Source organism: Mesoplodon mirus (genome assembly GCF_964341445.2).
Source record: "Mesoplodon mirus genome assembly, chromosome: 8".
NCBI lineage: Eukaryota > Metazoa > Chordata > Mammalia > Artiodactyla > Ziphiidae > Mesoplodon > Mesoplodon mirus.
The window spans coordinates 39,422,312-39,444,899 of NC_138984.1; the positions used below are offsets into that span (position 1 = coordinate 39,422,312).

General features: G+C 42.4%; 1 protein-coding gene across 7 annotated transcripts in view; it reads left to right on the forward strand.

Annotated features, from left to right (window-relative positions):
• The window catches only part of HECW2 (HECT, C2 and WW domain containing E3 ubiquitin protein ligase 2), a 415,178-nt gene that overhangs the window by 36,161 nt on the left and 356,429 nt on the right, over nt 1–22,588 (forward strand). The window contains exons 1-2 of one of the 7 annotated variants that reach the window (XM_082629940.1): nt 3,793–3,833; nt 4,009–4,391. The exons of the other annotated variants lie outside the window; for them this stretch is intronic. The gene's annotated coding sequence lies outside the window, so the exon portion shown is untranslated. Of the gene's footprint in view, nt 1–3,792; nt 3,834–4,008; nt 4,392–22,588 lie in introns of those variants that run through there. 7 annotated transcript variants of the gene reach the window in all.

Below are 22,588 nucleotides of genomic sequence, written 5' to 3' on the forward strand. Positions count from 1 at the left end.
GGAAGCCCCGGTTGGATATTGTTGATGGCTCAAGTTAATGGAACCTTTGGTTAAACACTCATGTAGTATGTGGGGCATCAATTTGAATATTAAGCTGTGTAAGAGTCCCCTTTGGTCCAGTGAGTCATCAGCCTGTAGACCTCTCCAGACTGTTGTTTTACAAATCAGAGTTAAATGCAGATGTCTTCTAGACCAACAATTTGGAGCAATTTTCTACTGTGTTTTCTTGGTCATTGCTTCATCCTGCTAAGGAGCCTGATGGCAACTGGGTAGTGCCTGGGAGTATAATATTGTCGCAGCGTGTAATGCAAACATCTGTTACCATTTGTAATGCTCTACTTACTTTTTACTTGTTTTTTAATCCGTCTCCTCAATAGTCTTTAAGCAGTGGATGTATCTGTTTTATTCTCCATTGTGTGCCCAGAGCCTAGTGTAGTATCAGACATGAGACAGAGGCTTCATACATACTTGATGAATGATTGAAGAACTTGAAAGAGTGCCAGTACCTTCAGGTTATAGGGGAGTTATAAACTTACGTTTCTGACTTTCGTTGGCTAACCCACAACTTTAATTAACTGGGTTTCAAAACTCTTTCAGGTATAGTAGAATTACTGCATGTAATCCATACTGTTGAGCAGGATTTGAACAAAATGGTGTTTCTGGAGAAGAACCATTATTTGCATGTGAAATACATTTTCTAATGTCTTGCAAAAACAGTTGTTAGCTTCTAGCTTATCTAAATTTGATTCCTAGAAAGCAGCTGTAGTAAAACCTAAGAGCCCATGAGAAAGGACGGGATTTTCCTCCTGTTGGGCCCCACTACTCTCAGCCTTCCTGGGGCTTGGTGCACAGCCGTCTCCCTTCTGGGGACTTGACCAAGCTACATTAATGGGAACAGTTTTGGTAAGGTGGGATGGAAATCTGGAGGTGTTTCAGGGTCTAGGGGTATGTTGAGAGGGTCCCAGAGACTCAGACGTCAGTCTCAGGCTGGATCTGGAAATTCCTTTTTCTTGATTCTCTGAAGTGGAAAGATCCTCCCCTTCACTGCCATTCTGGCCTCCAACCCTCTTCCACTGAAGGAAAATCCAGTGGAATCGAATGGTGGAGACTCTGGGGCGGCGGCAGAGGAAGGTGAGAGGGAGTCTAGGGCTCTGGCCAGGGAGCGAAGACACTTAAGGAACCACAAGGAAGCAGAAGACAGGAAGGACTTCTCCGTGCCTCTCAAAGGGGTCATGTCTGGAAGTGGTGATTTAGGAAACAATGAAATAACTCCCGGTACCATTCTCTGTACTCAGTGCTTCTTCTTTTAATAGTAAGATTATTCTGCTAATGGGCTGTATTTCTGTTTTCTCTGAAGTTGAAGGTTAAATTGTCTTCTGTGAGTGAGACAGATAGAGGCTGTCTGGAAATTTTGAGGAGAGTGAAGAAAATAAGAAATAGTTGTCATGGAAGTGGACCAGAGAGCTGCGTAGGGAAAACTTAGAAGGATTTCCAGGCAGCTGAGGGCCTGAGGTATTCCAATAATAATATTTGAATTAACTGAGATAGGAAGAGAAGGGTACGAAGTGATTCAGGGTGGTGTTTGGTTATGAAAGCTGGAGAGAAATGCCCAATGACAAAAATAATACAGTTTAGTAATGAGCTTGATGTCCTTTATTCAAGAGAAATAATCCATGGATTGGGGGAGTTCAGTGCCCCACAAGCAGTGGAGCACTGTTCCTGAGGGATTTGGGGCAAGAGGGAGTTTCATAGAGCGTTAGAAGAGGCGGCAGGGAAGGAAGGCGTGGTTGGCTAGGAGGTTGGGGGCTTCCTGGCTAGCAGATCCTATTTTCTAGGGTAAGGGAAGCTGGTTAAAGCTAAGTTGGAGGACTGTGATTGATGTACGTTAGGATACTTTGACAGATGTTTCCCATAAGTGCAGGCTGTCTTAGGTTTAGATTTGTGAGGTGGTCTGGACCACTGGGGTGGTCTCCATTTTGTGGGTCCCGTTATACAAATTAATTTTATTAGTAGAGAATGTCAAGAAAGAGTGATAGTCAACAGTTAGAAATGCTAGGAAAAGAAATTCAAGAATGAGAAGTATTGCTTATAAAATGAAGGAGGTCACCGATGACCATGGAGAAGAGAGTTTCAGGCAAGATTTGAATCCTGAAGTCAGATTGCAGAAGTTTATGAAAGGAATGCATGACTGTATTAAATTATATTTCCTCAGGATTTAGTGTAAGTTTCAATTCATATTTATTCTCTTCCAAATCAGGGAGTAATTATTACACATCTAAGTTTAAAAGAAATTTATAATCGTGTTTACCATTTAAACAAAATTACTGGATATTATATTTAGATGACTTGAAGCCATATAATACTGCAGAGATGTAAATCTTTATGTAGAGTGGGGAAAATGTACACATATATAAAGAAGCATATTGAATTCAAGCATTTGTATATTCTGATTCATCATCTGGAATTGAGTTTGAGCAACAAATAGAAGCCAACTTCTGTTATGTGGTGTCTACAGATATTAGTCTTTCCACTTCCAAGAGTGGAATGATTCAAGATAGTTGTGTTTTCTATAGTCTGTCACTTTTTAACAATAGCTTGAAATTTTTTGATCTTTTAAGATCTCATATAAATGTTTGTGAAAAATAGCACCTAGTTACTGTTTCTTTTCACTTAAATTCCTGCCCCTGTCTTTGGCTATAAGAGTTATTGTGTTTCTTCCTAATAAAATGAAGTGGGTGTGTCTCTTGGTTGGTTTCACTGAGAGACTTAGTTTTTTGGTCCCTATGGTATTGCATTTCTTTGGCTCTTAACTTATTCAGCAGATAGAGCTGTTTACCTGGCTTGCTGTGATGGAGATGAGAAGAACATTTGGATTTTATTGAATTTCCTAGTTCCCCTTGCAGACTATGGACTTTTTTTTTTTTTTTTTTTGGCGGTATGCGGGCCTCTCACTGTTGTGGCCTCTCCCGTGGCGGAGCACAGGCTCCGGACGCGCAGGCTCAGCGGCCATGGCTCACGGGCCCAGCCGCTCCGCGGCATGTGGGATCCTCCCAGACCGGGGCACGAACCCGTGTCCCCTGCATCGGCAGGCGGACTCTCAACCACTGCGCCACCAGGGAAGCCCCAAGACTATGGACTTTTTACTGGGCAAAAAGACAAATACTTAGATTTTATCCTAATTGGAAGTTTGAATGTTTAGCACTGCCTTGCTTACGTGCAAGCAATAAGGCATGAAAGATTTAAAATCTTTATTGATTTCATTAGAAATTCTTTTTAGTCGTTAATCTTCTTGGGTGTAAATAAGGTTCCTTTAGCATCGTTATATTGACTGTATTTGTAATAAAACTGATTATCAGGACCAGGAAATGAAGTGTGGATGGAGACTGCTAAGCAAGAATTAGGATCTAAGCCGGTCTGTCTACCTCTGCATGGCCAGGGCACTAGCCAGTAGATGAGTTAATCAGACTAGTGTCAGATTCCAGCCTGAGATTACAGACGGAGATACAGCTCAGAAAGGTAAGCAGGGAGCCAGGGTCAGAGTACTGCACATCTCAAATAGAACTGACAAAGAAACAAATCTTCTCTGATGGTTGAAAACCCAAGAATTGGGCAAGCCTCTGAGGTCAGTGTAGCCCAGCAGGTTACATTGTCGTCTTTCCTTTAAGGTCCTTTGCTCATCAGTGAAGCCTGTCAACTAGACCCTGACAAATGACTGTCCCCTCGAACCGCTGAATCATGCCCTCTCTTGCCTTTACCTGGTGGTTCACACACCTCGTGAGAAATGGTCCATGGGCCAGTTCAACCTAGGATATTATAGCATTGCCTGAAACAAGGTAGGCCGTTTGGTAAATATGCTTTGCTTACCATTTCTTGTAGGTTTTTCTGGGAAAATGTCTGTAGAAGCAACATTTATGAAAATTGCTTGTGTTATAATCTGCCTGCATAGATAGAAACCTTAACCAAAAAGTGTTTTTTTTTTTTTTTTTTTTTTTTTTTTTTTTTTGGTAGGAGCCGCGGTTTTTATCTACCGGGCCAAAGGGCCGGAGAGACCTAGACTCAAAACCAGGGTTCCGCACACTGCCGTGGGCAAGTCAGGTTCGAACACTTGCAAAATAAAGAGCCCGCCTGAAAGGTGATCTGGCCCTCAGTTCCCTTGCCTGTGAAATGGGTACAGTGTTGTGGAGAGAACAAGGTTGCCCCAGCCCTAGATGAGGCAGGGTGCATGGAACGCACTGCTGAGCAAGAAGCAGGACAAAGACCTGGCAGGACGCAGCGGCCCCGGGAAGCAGGCATCCTGTTCCATCTGCCCAGAAAACTGACCATAGAGCACATGTTGAGCAGAGCAGTGTCCCTGTCCTCGGCTGACTTCAGGAACCAGTCGTAGAGAGTGGGTACGTGGCGGGCCTGCACCCTCTGGGTGCAAACCACTTGACTTTTGTTGTCTTACTAGATCTTTCCAACAGCAGTGAAGGGTCAGTGTCATAGACGGGGAGACTGCTGAGGGTGCACAGCCTGGAGTGAAGGAACCAGGCTTGGACCCAGGTGTCAACCTGCTCAACCTGCAGGCCCTCCCCCAGGTGGCTCCTGCACCCTGAGGGGGTCTGTGCAACACCTCCAGAAGGGACTGCCCTCCTCTGTGAGACCCACCTGTCACTTGTGTCCCCTCTATTTCCATCATCAGTACCAGTGTCTGGAAGACCTTAACAGGCCCATGGTCTTCTGGGAGCATAATTAGGTTGCTGGAACCACCGGGACAGAGTTGGGTTTCGCGGTCACGGAGGGGCCTGCTCCTGAGCTCACTAGGAATGGCCATGTGTGGACCCTTTTCCGCGAGAACCAGAGCCACTCACTGCCCCGTTAGGATGTCTGGTGCTCAAGAGGAGGGGCTCTCTGACACATGAGGTCATCACAAGAGCTCCTGCCTCACTTTATTTTTTAATTGGCCTAAAAAAAACCAAACAAACGGTTTTAGATTTACTGAAAAGTTATGAGTATGGAGTGCCCTTATTACACTCCCTCCCGCCCCACATACACACACGATTTCCTTTATTATTTTTTTTAATTTTAATTTTTTAACATCTTTATTGGAGTATAATTGCTTTACAATGGTGTGTTAGTTTCTGCTTTATAACAAAGTGAATCAGTTATACATATACATATATTCCCGTATCTCTTCCCTCTTGCATCTCCCTCCCTCCCACCCTCCCTCTTGCATCTCCCTCCCTCCCACCCTCCCTATCACACCCCTCTAGGTAGTCACAAAGCACCGAGCTTATCTCCCTATGTTATGAGGCTGCTTCCCACTAGCTATCTATTTTATGTTTGGTATTGTATATATGCCCATGCCACTCTCTCACTTTGCCACAGCTTCCCCTTCCCCATATCCTCAAGTCCATTCTCTAGTAGGTCAGTGTCTTTATCCCTGTCTTGCCCCTAGGTCCTTCATGACCATTTTTTTTTCTTAGATTCCATATATATGTGTTAGCATATGGTATTTGTTTTTCTCTTTCTTACTTCACTCTTTCTGAGAGAATCCTAGGTCCATGCACCTCACTACAAATAACTCAATTTTGTTCCTTTTTATGGCTGAGTGATATTCCATTGTATATATGTGCCACATCTTTATCCATTCATCTGTCGATGGACACTTAGGTTGCTTCCATGTCCTGGCTATTGTAAATAGAGCTGCAATGAACATTGTGGTACATGACTCTTTTTGAATTATGGTTCTCTCAGGGTATATGCCCAGTAGTGGGATTGCTGGGTCGTATGCTAGTTCTATGTTTAGTTTTTTAAGGAATCTCCATACTGTGCTCCATAGTGGCTGTATCAATTTACATTCACACCAACAGTGCATGAGGTTCCCTTTTCTCCACACCCTCTCCAACATTTATTGTTTGTAGATTTTTTGATGATGGCCATTCTGACCGGTGTGAGATGATATCTCATTGTAGTTTTGATTTGCATTTCTCTAATGATTAATGATGTTGAGCATTCTTTCATGTGTTTGTTGGCAATCTGTATATCTTCTTTGGAGAAATGTCTATTTAGGCCTTCTGCCCATTTTTGGATTGGGTTGTTTGTTTTTTGGATATTGAGCTGCATGAGCTGCTTGTAAATATTGGAGATTAATCCTTTGTCAGTTCCTTCATTTGCAAATATTTTCTCCCATTCTGAGGGTTGTCTTTTCCTTTTGTTTATGGTTTCCTTTGCTGTGCAAAAGCTTTGAAGTTTCATTAGGTCCCATTTGTTTATTTTTATTTTTATTTCCATTTCTCTAGGAGGTGGGTCAAAAAGGATCTTGCTGTGATTTATGTCATGGAGTGTTCTGCCTATGTTTTCCTCTAAGAGTTTGATAGTGTCTGGCCTTACATTTAGGTCTTTAATCCATTTTGAGTTTATTTTTGTGTATGGTGTTAGGGAGTCTTCTAATTTCATTCTTTTCCATGTAGCTGTCCAGTTTTCCCAGCACCACTTATTGAAGAGGCTGTCTTTTCTCCACTGTATATTCTTGTCTCCTTTATCAAAGATAAGGTGACCATGTGTGCTTGGGTTTATCTCTGGGCTTTCTGTTCTGTTCCATTGATCTATATTTCTGTTTTTGTGCCAGTACCATAGTGTCTTGATGACTGTAGCTTTGTAGTATAGTCTGAAGTCAGGGAGCCTGATTCCTCCAGCTCCATTTTTCTTTCTCAAGATTGCTTTGGCTATTCGGGGTCTTTTGTGTTTCCATACAAATTGTGAAATTTTTTGTTCTAGTTCTGTGAAAAATGCCAGCGGTAGTTTGATAGGGATTGCATTGAATCTGTAGATTGCTTTGGGTAGTATAGCCATTTTCACAATGTTGATTCTTCCAATCCAAGAACATGGTATATCCCTCCATCTATTTGTATCATCTTTAATTTCTTTCATCAGTGTCTTATAATTTTCTGCATACAGTTCGTCTCCTTAGGTAGGGTTATTCCTAAATATTTTATTCTTTGTGTTGCAATGGTACATGGGAGTGTTTCCTTAATTTCACTTTCAGATTTTTCATCATTAGTGTATAGGAATGCTAGAGATTTCTGTGCATTAATATTTTATCCTGCTACTTTACCAAATTCATTGATTAGCTCTAGTAGTTTTCTGGTAGCATCTTTAGGATTCTCTGTGTATAGTATCATGTCATCTGCAAACAGTGACAGTTTACTTCTTCTTTTCTGATTTGAATTCCTTTTATTTCTTTTTCTTCTCTGATTGCTGTGGCTAAAACTTCCAAAACTATGTTGAATAATAGTGGTGAGAGTCGGCAACCTTGTCTTGTTCCTGATCTTAGTGGAAATGGTTTCAGTTTTTCACCATTGAGGACAATGCTGGCTGTGGGTTTGTCACATATGGCCTTTATTATGTTGAGGCAATTTCCCTCTATGCCTACTTTCTGGAAGATTTTTATCATAAATGGGTGTTGAATTTTGTCAAAAGCTTTCTCTGCATCTACTGAGATGGTCATATGGTTTTTCTCTTTCAATTTGTTAATATGGTGTATCACATTGATTGATTTGCGTATATTGAAGAATCCTCGCATTCCTGGGATAAACCCCACTTGATCATGCTGTATGATTCTTTTAATGTGCTGTAGGATTCTGTTTGCTAGTATTTTGTTGAGGATTTTTGCATCTATGTTCATCAGTGATATTGCTTGTAGTTTTCTTTCTTTTTGACATCTTTGTCTGGTTTTGGTATCAGGGTGATGGTGGCCTCACGAATGAGTTTGGGCGTGTTCCTCCCTCTGCTATATTTTGGAAGAGTTTGAGAAGGATAGGTGTTAGCTCTTCTCTAAATGTTTGATAGAGTTCACCTGTAAATCCATCTGGTCCTGGGCTTTTGTTTGTTGGAAGATTTTTAATCACAGTTTCAATTTCAGTGCTTGTGATTGGACTGTTCATATTTTCTCTTTCTTCCTCATTCAGTCTCAGAAGGTTGTGCATTTCTATGAATTTGTCCATTTCTTCCAGGTTGTCCATTTTATTGGCATAGAGTTGCTTGTAGTAATCTCTCATGATCTTTTGTGTTTCTGCAGTGTCAGTTGTTACTTCTTTTTCATTTCTAATTCTATTGATTTGAGTCTTCTCCCTGTTTTTCTTGATGAGTCTGGCTAATGGTTTATCAATTTTGTTTATCTTCTCAATGAATGAGCTTTTAGTTTTATTGATCTTTGCTATTTTTTCTGTCATTTCTTTTCATGTATTTCTGATCTGATCTTTATGATTTCTTTCCTTCTGCTAACCTTTGGGGTTTTTTGTTCTTCTTTCTTTAATTGCTTTAGGTGCAAGGTTAGGTTGTTTATTCGAGATGTTTCCTGTTTCTTAAGGTAGGATTGTATTGCTATAAACTTCCCTCTTAGAACTGCTTTTGCTGCATCCCATAGGTTTTGGGTTGTTGTGTGTTCATTGTCATTTGTTTCTAGGTATTTTTTGATTTCCTCTTTGATTTATTCAGTGATCTCTTGGTTATTAAGTGTGTTGTTTAGCGTCCATATGTTTGTACTTTTTACAGACTTTTTCCTGTAATTGATATCTAATCTCATAGCATTGTGGTCGGAAGAGATACTTGATACGATTTCAATTTTCTTAAATTTACCAAGTCTTGATTTGTGACCCAAGATATGATCTATCCTGGAGAATGTTCCATGAGCACTTGAGAAGAATGTGTATTCTGTTTTTTTGGGATGGAATGTCCTATATATATATCAATTAAGTCCATCTTGTTTAATGTATCATTTAAAGCTTGTGTTTCCTTATTTATTTTCATTTTTGATGATCTGTCCATTGGTGAAAACGGGGTGTTAAAGTCCCCTACTATGATTGTGTTACTGTCGGTTTTCCCTCTTATGGCTGTTAGTATTTCCCCTATGTATTGAGATGCTCCTGTGTTGCGTGCATAAATATTTACAATTGTTATATCTCCTTCTTGGATCAATCCCTTGATAATTATGTAGTGTCCTTCTTTGTCTCTTGTAATAGTTTTTATTTTAAAGTCTATTTTGTCTGATATGAGAATTGCTACTCCAGCTTTCTTTTGATTTCCACTTGCATGGAATATCTTTTTCCATCCCCTCACTTTCAGTCTGTATGTGTCTCTAGGTCTGAAGTGGGTCACTTGTAGACAGCATATATATGGATCTTGTTTTTGTATTCATGCAGCCAGTCTATGTCTTTTGGTTGGAACATTTAATACATTGACATTTAAGGTAATTATGAACATGTATGTTCCTATTACCATTTTCTTAATTGTTTTGAGTTTGTTACTGTAGGTCTTTTCCTTCTCTTGTGTTTCCTGCCTAGAGCAGTTCCTTTAGCATTTGTTTTAAAGCTGGTTTGGTGGTGCTGAATTCTCTTAGCTTTTGCTTGTCTGTAGAGGTTTTAATTTCTCCATCAAATCTGAATGAGATCCTTGCTGGGTAGAGTAATCTGGTTGTAGGGTTTTCTCCTTCATCACTTTAAATATGTCCTGCCACTCCCTTCTGGTTTGCAGAGTTTCTGCTGAAAGATCAGCTGTTAACCTTATGGGCATTCCCTTGTGTGTTATTTGTTGTTTTTCCCTTGCTGCTTTTAATATTTTTTCTTTGTATGTAATTTTTGATAGTTTGATTAATAAGTGTCTTGGCATGTTTCTCCTTGGTTTTATGCTGTATGGGACTCTCTCTGCTTCCTGGACTTGATTAACTATTTCCTTTCCCATATTAGGGAAATTTTCAACTATAATCTCTTCAAATATTTTCTCAGTCCCTTTCTTTTTCTCTTCTTCTGGGACCCCTATAATTCGAATGTTGGTGAGTTTATTGTTGTCTCAGAGGTCTCTGAGACTGTCCTCAATTCTTTTCATTCTTTTTTCTTTATTCTGCTCTGCAATAGTTATTTCCACTATTTTATCTTCCAGGTCACTTATCCGTTCTTCTGCCTCAGTTATTCTGCTATTGATCCCTTGTAGAGAATTTTTAATTTCATTTATTGTGTTGTTCATCATTGTTTGTTTCCTCTTTAGTTCTTCTAGGTCCTTGTTAAACGTTTCTTGTATTTTCTGTATTCTATTTCCAAGATTTTGGATCATCTTTACTATCATTATTCTGAATTATTTTTCAGGTAGACTGCCTATTTCCTCTTCATTTGTTAGGTCTGGTGGGTTTTTTCTTTGCTCCTTTATCTGCTGTGTGTTTCTCTGTGTTCTCATTTTGCTTAACTTACTGTGTTTGGGTTCTCCTTTTCGCAGGCTGCAGGTTCGTAGTTCCCGTTGTTTTTTGGTGTCTGTCCCCAGTGGCTAAGGTTAGTTCAGTGGGTTGTGTAGGCTTCCTGGTGGAGGGGACTAGTGCCTGTGTTCTAGTGGGTGAGCCTGGATCTTGTCTTTCTGGTGGGCAGGTCCACGTCTGGTGGTGTGTTTTGTGGTGTCTGTGGCCTTATGATTTTAGGCAGCCTCTGTGCTAATGGATGGTGTTGTATTCCTGTCTTGCTAGTTGTTTGGGCTAGGGTGTCCAGCACTGTAGCTTGCTGGTCATTGAGTGAATCTGGGTCGTGGCTTTGAGATGGAGACCTCTGGGAGATTTTTGCTGTTTGATATTACGTGGAGCTGGGAGGTGTCTTGTGGACCAGTGTCCTGAACTTGGCTTTCCCACATGAGAGGCACAGCCCTGATGCCTGGCTGGCGCACCAACAGCGTTTCATCCACATGGCTCAGAATAAAAGGGAGAAAAAGACAGACAGAAAGAAAGAAGATAATATAAAAAAACTAAACTAAAATAAAGTTATTAAAATAAAAAATAAATAATTATTAACAAAAATTTTTTTAAAGTAATAACCCCCCCCCCCGCAAAATGGACAGACAGAACCCTAGGACAAATGGTGAAAGCAAAGCTATACAGACAAAATCACACACAGAAGCATACACATACACAGTCACAAAAAGAAAAAGGGAAAAAAATATATATCTTTGCTCCCAAAGTCCACCTCCTCAATTTGGGATGATTCGTTGTCTATTCAGGTATTTCACAGATTCAGGGTACATCACGTTGATTGTGGAGATTTAATCTGCTGCTCCTGAGGCTGCTGGGAGAGATTTCCCCTTCTCTTCTTTGTTCTCACAGCTCCCGGGTCTCAGCTTTGGATTTGGCCCTGCCTCTGTGTGTAGGTCGCTGGAGGGCGTCTGTTCTTTGCTCAGACAGGACACGGTTAAAGGAGCAGCTGATTCGGGGACTCTGGCTCACTCAGGCCGTGGGGGAGGGAGGGGCACGGAGTGCGGGGCGAGCCTGCGGCGGCAGAGGCCGGCGTGACATTGCACCAGCCTGAGGCGCGCCGTGCGTTCTCCCGGGGAAGTTGTCCCTGGATCCCGGGACCCCGGCAGTGGCGGGCTGCACAGGCTCCCGGAAAGGGGGCGTGGATAGTGACCTGTGCTCGCACACAGGCTTCTTGGTGGCGGCGGCAGCAGCCTTAGCGTCTCATGCCCGTCTCTGGGGTTCGCGCTTTCAGCCGCGACTCGCGCCTGTCTCTGGAGCTCCTTTAAGCGGCGCTCTGAATCCCCTCCTCGCGCACCAGGAAACAAAGAGGGAAGAACAAGTCTCTTGCCTCTTAGGCAGGTCTAGACCTTTCCCCGGACTCCCTCCCGGCCAGCCGTGGCGCACTAACCCCCTGTAGGCTGTGTTCACGCCGCCAACCCCAGTCCTCTCCCGTGCTCCAACCGAAACCTGAAACCCGAGCCTCAGCTCCCAGCCCCGCCCGCCCCGGCGGCCGAGCAGACAAGCCTCTTGGGCTGGTGAGTTCTGGTCGGCACCGGTCCTCTGTGCGGGAATCTCTCCGCTTTGCCCTCCGCACCCCTGTTGCTGCGCTCTCTTCCATGGCTCTGAAGCTTTCCCCCTCCGCCACCCGCAGTCTCCGCCTGCGAAGGGGCTTCTAGTGTGTGGAAACCTTTCCTCCTTCACGGCTCCCTCCCACTGGTGCAGGTCCCGTCCCTACCCTTTTGTCTCTGTTTTTTCTTTGTTCTTTTGCCCTACCCAGGTTCTTGGGGGGTTTTCTTGCCTTTTGGTAGGTCTGAGGTCTTCTGCCAGCGTTCAGTAGGTGTTCTGTAGGAGTTGTTCCACATGTAGATGTATTTCTAATGTATTTGTGGGGAGGAAGGTGATCTCCGTGGCTTACTCTTCCGCCATCTTGAAGCTACTTCCTTTATTATTAACGTTTTACATTAGTGGTACATTTGCAATAATTGATAATACGATATTGATACATTATTGTTAACTAGAGTCCATAGTGTTCAGGTTTTCTTAGTTTTTCCCCAGTGTGTTTCTTCTGTGTCAGTATCCCATCAAGGATACTACATCACATGTAATTGTCTACTTCACTTTTTTTCATTCTGAAGGTGCCGTATTGAGAGAGGAGGTTAAAGAAGCACATAATTGCTTAACTTGTCCTTGGCTTTAAGTGAGTAAAAGGGAAGGGGCTGCTGCTGGGGGCTGCATTTTGGTGCTGTTTCTGATGGGTGACAGCCGAGTGGGGTGCTGGGTCCTGGGGAAAGGCAGGGCCCTGAGGAGGGGCTTCCCTCCAGAGCAAGCCTTTTCAGAGCAGCCCCTTGGGTTAGGGTGATGGGAAGTTATTGTTTAGAGGACAGAAAATTTCTGTCTGGTGTGATGAAAACATTCTGGTCATGGATAGTGGTGATGGTTGCACGGATTTACTTATTGCCACTGATTGAACACATAAAAATGGTTAAAATGTTTAAGATTTATGTATATTTTACCACAATGCTTTTTAAAGCGGAAGAAATAAAGACACGATTTAATTAATTTATTTTTGGCTGCATTGGGTCTTCATTGCTGCACGTGGGCTTTCTCTAGTTGCGGCGAGCAGGGGCTATTTTTCTTTGTGGTGTGTGGGCTTCTCCTGCGGTGGCTTCTCTTGCTGTGGAGCACAAGCTCTAGGCACGCAGACTTCAGTAGTTGTGGCTCATCAGCTCTAGAGTGCAGGCTCAGTCGTTGTGGCACACGGGCTTCGGTAGTTGCTCCACGGCATGTGGGATCTTCCCGGATTAGGGATCGAACCGGAGTCCCCTGCATTGGCAGGCGGATTCTTAACCACTCTGTCATCAGGGAAGTCCCCTATAGATATGATTTTTCTGTGGACATTGAAGGATATGCAGATGTTAAAAGTGAGTGAGAATGGTAAAAATTGGAGAAAATATAGTTTTGACTGGCAAAATTGGATTTAGGTTAATGAAGTGTTCTTTGGAACCATTAAAATGTAAATATATGGATAAATCTTACAAACATGTTAGGGGATAGAAGATTCCAAATAATATCTTACAACATAATTCCACTCAGATGCAGTTCGAAAACGGGTAAAACAAAACTATACTCTTTTGGTATGTATTCAGAAGTGTAAAACTTTGAAGGAAAGAGGAAGTCATTTTCTTAAAAGTAACGATAGTGATACCTGCTAGAGGAAGGAAGGATTTGTGATCGGGAAGGGGCTCCTGGCTGCTGACAGTGTTCTGTTTTGACCCAAATGACAATTACACAGGTGCTTGCTGTATAATTATTTGTTACAGTGCATATTTATGTCTTATGCATTTTCTTTACCTGTTATATTTTCCAGTAAAAAGCCTTTAAAAAGGATATCATGACTACTGTAGTAAAGTATGGTTTCAGATTTAAAGGGCTTCTAAGTTTGTGTTACGGGTTGAATCATGTCCCCCCCTTAAATGCGTATATTGAAGTCCTAATCCCGCAGTACCTTGGAATGTGACGTTATTTGCAAATAGTGTCTTCACAGAGGTAATCAAGTTAAAATGAGGTGATTAAGGTGGACCGTAATCCAGTTAGGATGGTGTCCTTGTAAGAATAGGAAATTTCAACACAGAGACACACTTGGAGGGAAGATGTTGTGAAGAGACATAAGAGGAAGATAGCCAACTACAATGCAAGCCAAGGAGAGAGGCCGGGAACAGATTCTCCCTCACGGCCCTCAGAAGGCACTGATCCGGCCAACCCCTTACCTTGACTGTGGATTTTTGGCCTCCGGCACTGTGAGACATTATATTTTTGTGGCTTAAGACACCCAGTTTGTGGTATTTATTACAGCAGTCCTAACAAATACAAATACAGTTTGGAAAACTAATAAGGAAAACTAGTAACTAATGTTTTAATCAGTGGCTTTACTTATCACAGTGACCTGTTTTGGGCCTTTCAAAGTAGAGCAGGGACAGCTACTTTTCCCAAGTGACTCAGAATCTCTAATTAAAGACAGACGTGTTTTAGTCTCAGGTCATCCAGCTTTTGTTTAATATAAAAGTTATTATCTGTCAGAGCATTGACCATTTTTTTGACTTTTCTCTTTTTGTAAACATCTGTCTGTTTTCTGTAATGACTTCATAGTGGATTTGTTATTGGTGTTATTTAAGCAATGATTTGAATGCCTGTATTGAAGTCATCCCTACCATGAAGAACAGACCTCACTCAAGTTCCGTCAGGTGATGAGAGATGCACAGAGAAGGAGACCCCCAAATGATGTACAACATGATGTATAGCAGTATAATTCCACCCAGTTGCCCCTCAGTTGCTGGTGTAGACATTAGTTTCTTTGCTGCCCTTGAAGCTAGGCATGATCATGTGACAAATTCTGGCTGATGGGGTAAGGATGTGCCCTCCATTTCTTTTTCTCCTTCTTGCTGACTGGGATATGCTGAGACTTGAAATAGCCATCTGGAATTAGAAATGGACACTACTCTTGCCTGGCCTGGTTACCTCTGAACTGTTAAATGTGAAGACATGAATATGTCTCTTGTTCAAGCCACTTTTCTTTTCAGTTTCGGTGTAATAGCACCTGACTCTATACCCCCAACTAATATACTCCAGTAGTTAGAGTTAGGTGAGGGCTATAGGTCTCCCACTGGTGGCCCCGCTCCCAGATATGAAAGCAAATGTTAATTTGTGAGAGGGTATAAAAATACATCTAAAGCCTATTTTGTAGCTTTAATAAAGTCTATGTCTCTGCCTTTTTTGGTGTCCCTCCCTTTGCTTAAGAGGTTCACTTGAGGAAAACATGATAATATTGTAGAGGCAGGATTCAGTTAAACTTAGAGTTAGCATTGGGCAACCACAGTCTTCCAAATAAACTGTGCCTCAGTGCAGAATCCAGCTGGGGCCAGGTTTCTGAGTCCAGCCTTGTGAGTGTGCTAGGTTATTCCCCTTCATGGAATTGTGGGGTGCCCCTGAAGTATTTCTAGCCAGTTCACAAGTCTTGAACATCTTAAATTTTAACAACAAAAACCGATTTCTAATGTCTGTTTTGATAGCAGACAACCTCAGCTCTTGAGTGGAGGTAAAGGTGGTTGGAAAACTTACAGTAGCTGTCTTTTAATCTGGCCTTTTGATTAATTGGGTCTTCCAACTATATTGTAAAGGAAATTTCAGACCACATAATAGTAGCTGGAGTACTTTCCTGATACTTAGCTTCTTGCTGTGTTGTCTTCTTCTCTCTTTCTCTTCAGTCCTAGATACCTCCTTCTGCCTAGAGTCTTCAGAGCTTTTGATTATTCCTGGCGTTTCCTGTTTTAGAGTTTGTTTTTATTTTCTCTAGATTTTTTTTTTTTTTTTTTTTTGGTGTGTGTGTGTGTTTGCCTTTCTATTATATGACAACTTTCTCTGTACAAGTTGCATTCAAATACCCTGAGAAAGGATCTTATTGAGTTGCTCGATCACTGTTCAGGACATGTTATCCCTTCTGAGGTTGAGCTTTCATGGCTGGCCACTTGTAGGCCAGTGGCCTTTCTCATGTCTGGTCTGGAGCTGAAATCTTTGGGTCAGGCACCAAACCCTGGTCCAGATAGTTGTAGCCAGGGTTGCAGAATAAATTTTACAAAGGTTGAATGCTTGCGCACAAGAAACTGTATCTGGACCCTGTTCTTGAAGGGAGGGCAGACACCAAGCTTCTAAGACTCCCCTCCAGTACTTTCCTTGATGCTTGAAACTGAGTAGTGACATAAAGGTCACAAACCAGATATTCTGGTAAAAATCTGACACGTGTAAAATCCATTCAACTAATGTTTATAGAGCATCTGCTAGACACAGTGCTAGACTAGTCATGAAGTCATCCAAAGAGCTGAGTTTAGTGGGGGAGACATGTAAACAAATGAGGACAACAGCTTGAGGAGAAAACAACTGTTTGCTTCTCTCTAAGGCATTGGTTAATTAGGACAAGGAACTGGGAAGTGGCACTGGTTGGGGGGGGCCCTCAGAGAATCTAACCACAGACAGGATTTGTGTCTGAGTGGAAGAAGTAATACACTGCAGCCTTTATTTGCATAAAAATAGCTATAATAGGAGCTAAACTTACAATGATACACACTTCTGTCTTGTCCTGTGAACTTCTTATAGAATTAAGCATAAACAACTCCTTGTAACTAAAACCATGTGGATTTAAAGAACCCACCTTAATCAAAGTATAAGAACTATGTGTTCACTTTAATTGAAAATATCATTGATGTATCCTGATAGTTGGAAAACCGTTGACTATGTAAGTTTGCTACAGTAAATGATTTTTTGATGCTAGAATTCACTGGAAGGAATCCATACCACTTAACCTGGAGGATTTATGAGTTCTCTTGGGTGCCATAGAAGTTAAAAATCTATTAAGTGGTTTTCTATTACTCTCAGTTCTTGGGATCCAGTAATGCATCACCTTAAGGACTGGGGAACTAGGGATATATGATTGCCCTCTGAGGGTTAAATGGAGCAGAGACAGAATGACTGCAGACCTGCCAGGTGGATTAGCCATATGAGCATGGTCTAAAAGAGAATGTGTCATTGCAAGTGAGGTTAGTCGGGTGTCAAAGGACAGACAGATGGCCAGGATGAGCCCTGGCCTGCCCTGGTGTAGACACAGATGCATTAAACCACTTGAAATGAATGCTGATTGAATATTCAAGTCCTATTATAAACTCTTCTTAGTCCAATTCCATTTTCTCTGTCAAAACTCTTATGTATTAATCAGGACTTCTTGTTGTTTGTGAGAGATAGAAATCCACCTCAAAGTGGCTCAAGCAAAGGAGGGAATTCACTGTTTCCAGTAAATGAAAAGTTCAAGGGGGATCCTGGTTGACTCTGATGTTTAACAATATTGTCAGGCAACGTCTCTTTCCACCTCTTCGTTTGGCTCACCTGTTGGGTTCATCTTCAGCCAGTGCTCTCTCCTTGGGGTGGCTCTCTGCATCTCCTAGCTCATATCCTCATGGTTTAGCAAACCTAACAATTGCTGGGGCAGTTTCAGCCCCATGACTGGCCAGACCTGGGACATGTGCCCACCCAACCATCTAAACCATAGATGTAATGGAGGGTGAGTCATTCTCAGAAGTAAAATTTTCAGGGTAAAGAGTAATGGATTTGGATAGGCAGAGATGGCAGTTTTCCTCTGTTGTTCTATTATTTGATTTCCATGTGATGTGTCTGTAAGGAAGAAAATGCATTTGCCTCCATGTTAATTGTTTCCAGGCACCTTGACAGAGTTTTCCCTGTAAATTAATGCACTGGCATTCTCTGTGGGTATGTGTTTACACACGTACACCCACGCATACACACATGTGGATCTTATGAGTTACAATAAGGTGAATTTGCCCCTGAGAGAAGGGTCTGCTCTGAATGTGGCAACCAAGAAATCAGGCTCCAAAGGCTTCCAGACTGAGAGGCAAAGTCTGGACTTGGGCAAAGACTGTGAGAGCAGTGTGAGACCCCGTGGAGGTCTCCTTTCCCTTGCTGTTTTCCCTTGCTTTTTTCTTTTGAATTCCCACACCATTTACCACACTGTGTGTGTGGCATGCCAATTTTAAAAAAGGGCACGGCAACAGGAAGACTGGAATTGCCACACCAGATCAGACCTGTCATCCAGCCAGCTTTGTATGTAACATAAACACTCTCCAGAGACCTCTGCTTTGACTTGCTGTTTGAGAAGTAGCCCTATTATTTTTCCTGCTCCTACTTCATGCTGTGCGAATATGACTCTGGACGGAAATCATTTCCAGAAACGGTACCTGTGGAATCATGAGGTAATTTTGCAGCGGTGGGCTGAGACTTTCTGGGGGTTTGTTAGCTGGAGTTGTCAGAGGGGAGAGGAGGGGCGAGGCTGAGGGGGAGTTGGTGTGTAAGCCGGGAGAGAAGGGGGCGGTGGCTGTTCAGGCCTAGCATCGCCCTGTTTCTCCCCGTCCTGTCCCTATAACAGTGAAGAACTCCTGTTCCTCAGCTCAGGGACAAATGGAACTTCTTCCCTAACCAATCTTGCCTGCCCCAGATGGTAAACATTTTCATCTGTTTTTTCAAGGTCCCATGAGGCTCCGGAGGGTGGCCAACTCTAGTTGGGTAATTCATCCTTCTGGGGACGGGGCTGGAGGCCTCGCCTTTGTTAGGGCTTGGGCAAGGAGCAAGGCTGTTCTTCTGGCCTTGCTTTGATGGAGCTGTGCCAGTTCTTTTGAGGAAAACCAGTCTCTTTCCTTGCAGGCTGGCTGCAGTGTCTCTGGTGCCTGCTTTGAGAGCTGTTTTTGCCCCCTTCATCTTTGGCTCTCCTTTGCCTAGCAGAGTCCTGAAATCTGGGGGCACGGGGCTGCCTGGGTGGTAGATGGGTTCAATGCCATGGTAAGGTCTGCCTAAGGCTTTCCAGATATTTAGTTACCAATCTACCTGTCTTTCTGAAGAAACATTACTAACAGTGTCTTAGAATATGAAGGGCAGCGCACAAAGGTGAATGAAATACTGAGGAGGAGCGCAACATGAATGTTCAATTTCTGTCATCACCTGTTCTGTCAACAATAATACTAAGAGTTCACCTTTGTGTAGAGCCTTTTATGTTGGGTATATGACTTCTTTTTATGCACATTTATACATACATTAAAAATGTATTACAGTGTTTCTAGACCTATCATTTTGGGTTGATTATTAAAATGTACCTTAAATTTAAATTCTGGGAAGTTATGTGCATCTTAATTTGTAACACTCTTCACTTGTAAATTTGTACTTAACTATTAATGTCTAAAATAGTTTCTGACTATAGCAATATTTGATGACTAGAATTTGGAAAATATGGAAAGGTACAAAGAAATAATAAAAACCATTGAAACGCCACCTTCCAATACACTGCAGCTCCTCACAGGCTTTCTTGCATAAGCTGCGCCCACAGCGATTCCTCCATGCTCTCCTGCTCCAGTTTCTTCACTGGAGAAAGTACTTAGAGACCCTTGTGGAGCAGTCTGAGTGAGGAATTCTAGAATGTTAAGATTTCCCCCAATCCTTTGCTCATTCTTAATTTGACAGAAATATTTTTAGTATACTTGCCTTTACCAAATCTTTCTAAAGCATTTAACTTGGTTTCCATAGATACAATCAGTCTTTCTTTTTGGTCTTGAATTTCTGTGGCTTATGTAATATTTAATTAAATTATATAGTTATAATGACAAGTAGAACTGGCATAAACGGGTAGGGAACAAACACACTTGGCTTTTGGGGGCGCACAACTCAACTGGTCAGAACAGGGGCGCACAGGCCCCCGGAGGGCAGCCCCCCCAGGAGGTCCAAGGGCATGCATCACTCAGTATGTTTTACGGAGGAAATGAGGAGCATTGGCTGTTTGAGGTGCTTGATTAAGTGAAGGCTGGGTTAGAGGAGGCTGCTAAGAGAGTTGTTTTTTTTTTTTTTTGCGGTACGCGGGCCTCTCACTGTTGTGGCCTCTCCCGTTGTGGAGCACAGGCTCTGGACATGCAGGCTCAGTGGCCATGGCTCACGGGCTCAGCCGCTTCGCGGCATGTGGGATCCTCCCAGACCGGGGCATGAACCCGTGTCCCCTGCATTGGCAGGCAGACTGTCAACCACTGTGCCACCAGGGAAGCCCAAGAGAGTTTTTAATATAAAGATACTGAGGGATGGAAGGGCACGGATGAGCTGAAGATAATTTTATGTAGTTTCTTGCTACAATGCTAAATTTCCAAGTTTTCTTTTTTCTTTCTGGTTCCTGATACCCTCTGTCATGTAACTAGGGTGACCAGTTGTTTCCTTGTGTGATCATTCTATGGAGAAAGTGTAATGATTAAAAATATTGCACTTCCTCATATTTATTTTTATTCTTTGTTTCAGGAAAATGTATGATAAAAGAAGATGGTATTTGAGATTTAGGTACCTTAGGCACAAATATTCCTCCTCTCCTATACTTGATTACTATGTACTGAGCGATTTCATTGACGCTTACAGATTAGCATTGTAACAAAGATTAATGAGTAGAGCACATAGTTAATGGATAGAGCAAATAGTTGCTTTTTCGATTTTTAAAAGTCTTGAATAACAATCATGGTGATAAAAATATGTTAAAAATATTTGTTTGTTGACTAACATTTTACAGACAGTTCTTGTGTGTTTTCTGTCATTCAAGCCACACCACTTCCTATGTGGAGGGATGGCAGGGAATGTTACCCTCACTTTATATGTTTGTAGAATGAGCCTCAGAGGTTAAGTGATTCACCCAAGGTCCTACAGTGGTTGAGCTCCTCAGACAAGAACTTAGGAGTGTTCAGAGTTTTTCCAACAATCCATTTAGTCTCAGCTTGAGACTCTAGGGTACTTCTTGGACTTCTGCCAATATTCATGCCACTTGGGCAATAGTTCCTTGCTTTTAGGACTAATAAAATTGAATAGGGTCTTCCTTTTCAGACTACTACTTCTCACTGCGGGAAGGACTTGGTTTCTTTGTTCAGTGATATTTTTCTCACTTTCAAAGAGTATTTCAGCTCCAAGGAAACTGCCGTGGCAGTGGGCTGACTTGGTATAGAGGCAACAGCTGGTACCCAGGCAAGTTACTAAGCTTTTCCTTCTGGTAAGCTTTGATGAGAGGCTGGCAAGCTGGCCTCTGTTCTCTCTCATATTACCAGGGCTGTTCTTCATATAAAAATGAAGGGACCTGGGAGTAAAACTCACACAAGTTAAAACAAAACTGTCAGAACATGTTAGCTCATGATACCTTTGTATAGTTTTACAAACTCAAAGTTTTCGGAAACGTTTTTTTTATTGCTCAAGGTTGAGGGTGGAGGGGCACTGACTAATTCTGTGGTTAACTGAGCTACGAGGTAATTGCCTAGTAGAGGAGTGATCCAAGTTGGAGCCATAGCTCTCCCCTAAAGGTAAGGTGGGCCATTTTGTAGAGCTTTGCCGTAATCTTTCCAAGGATTGTCGAGTGTGTGGGTACCTTTTACGTTGCCAGAATGAATGTGAGGCTGCTGTGCTGCTTTTTTATTGCCTGTAACTAGAACTGCTTAGAAGTGCCTGTATCAGAATCTCTTGGGGGTGGGGCCTGGGATTCTTAATTTTTAACAACCTCCCCCAGTATTCATAGATATTCTAAAATTTGACAGCCACTCTCTCCTTTCTCATCTCCCTTGTTTGTCGTTCTCATGAGCAGTTGAGATGCACTCAGACAGGTCACTTTGTGGAAGGGGGTGGGAAGGATGCCAGGAAAGGATCTTGATCAGGCAGAGGAACAACTGGAGCTCTTGACCGTCTCTGTCAGTCTTTCTACTGAGTGCTGTTCAGCCACATCTCAGCCTGGTTCTCTGCCCTGGTTCAGGGTGTCCCTGGTTTTATGAGAAGCTTTTTCATAATTACAGTCATCTGTGTCTTGTCTGGTCTGCTTGGTAGGCCAAGAACTCTGCCACCTCCTGATCTCAGCTTCAATCGAATTTTAAACCTTTGGATTGAGCTAGCTGTCTCTAGGTTGGATGGTTGAATTTCTCTTGAATCTATTGCCTTCCACACACAGCCTTTCAATATTCCCACCTCTAAACCTGTCCCCATAAATACACAGCACATTCTTACATTTCCAACAGCTTTTCCCAGTACCCTTCTTTGTTTTTTTGTTTTTGTTTATGTCTAGGAGCACATTTTCCTGGAAATTCTATTATAGTGGTAAGGTGTTCAGGTTGTTCCACTGAAGCGGATTCATGTTATATGGTAACTGAATTGTCATTTCCTAGGAGCAGGAGGCCTATGCTATTGAGGGAGGAATAGTTTTCTTGCTTCTTCCTTGATTGTAATGACTTTAGGCAAAGTTAAATAGGAGCTGTTTTTTGTCCTCTCCTTTCTTTTCACGAGTTCCACCTTTCTTGGCTTCTGTGTTTGGAATTGGGTGATGGAGCTATGAGGTGGGTGATGGCTGTCCCACACGTATGAACTGGGTGATGTGTGGGGAGCTCTGGGCCTGTTCATTTACAGCTGCTGCTGCCTTCCGCCCACACCACCACTGATGCAGCCGTCAAAGACCCAGTGAGTTGCAGTGGATTCTGACATGATTGGATCAATGCTCAGTTTATTCATGTAGCACAGTGGCCACTCGGCAGACTGGAGGTAACTGGTTTGTCGCTCCCAGCTCGTAGTCCAGAAATTGGATCTTGTGCCTCCTGAAAATCATTTGCCATTTAACTTTTCAAGGTGTATAATCTCCTCTTCCCCTTCAAGCTGGAGATGAGTCCTGGGTGGGAGTGTATTCATCAAATGGCAAACTCTAATGGTTATCAAGAAATTTTTTCTGGGCTTCCCTGGTGGCGC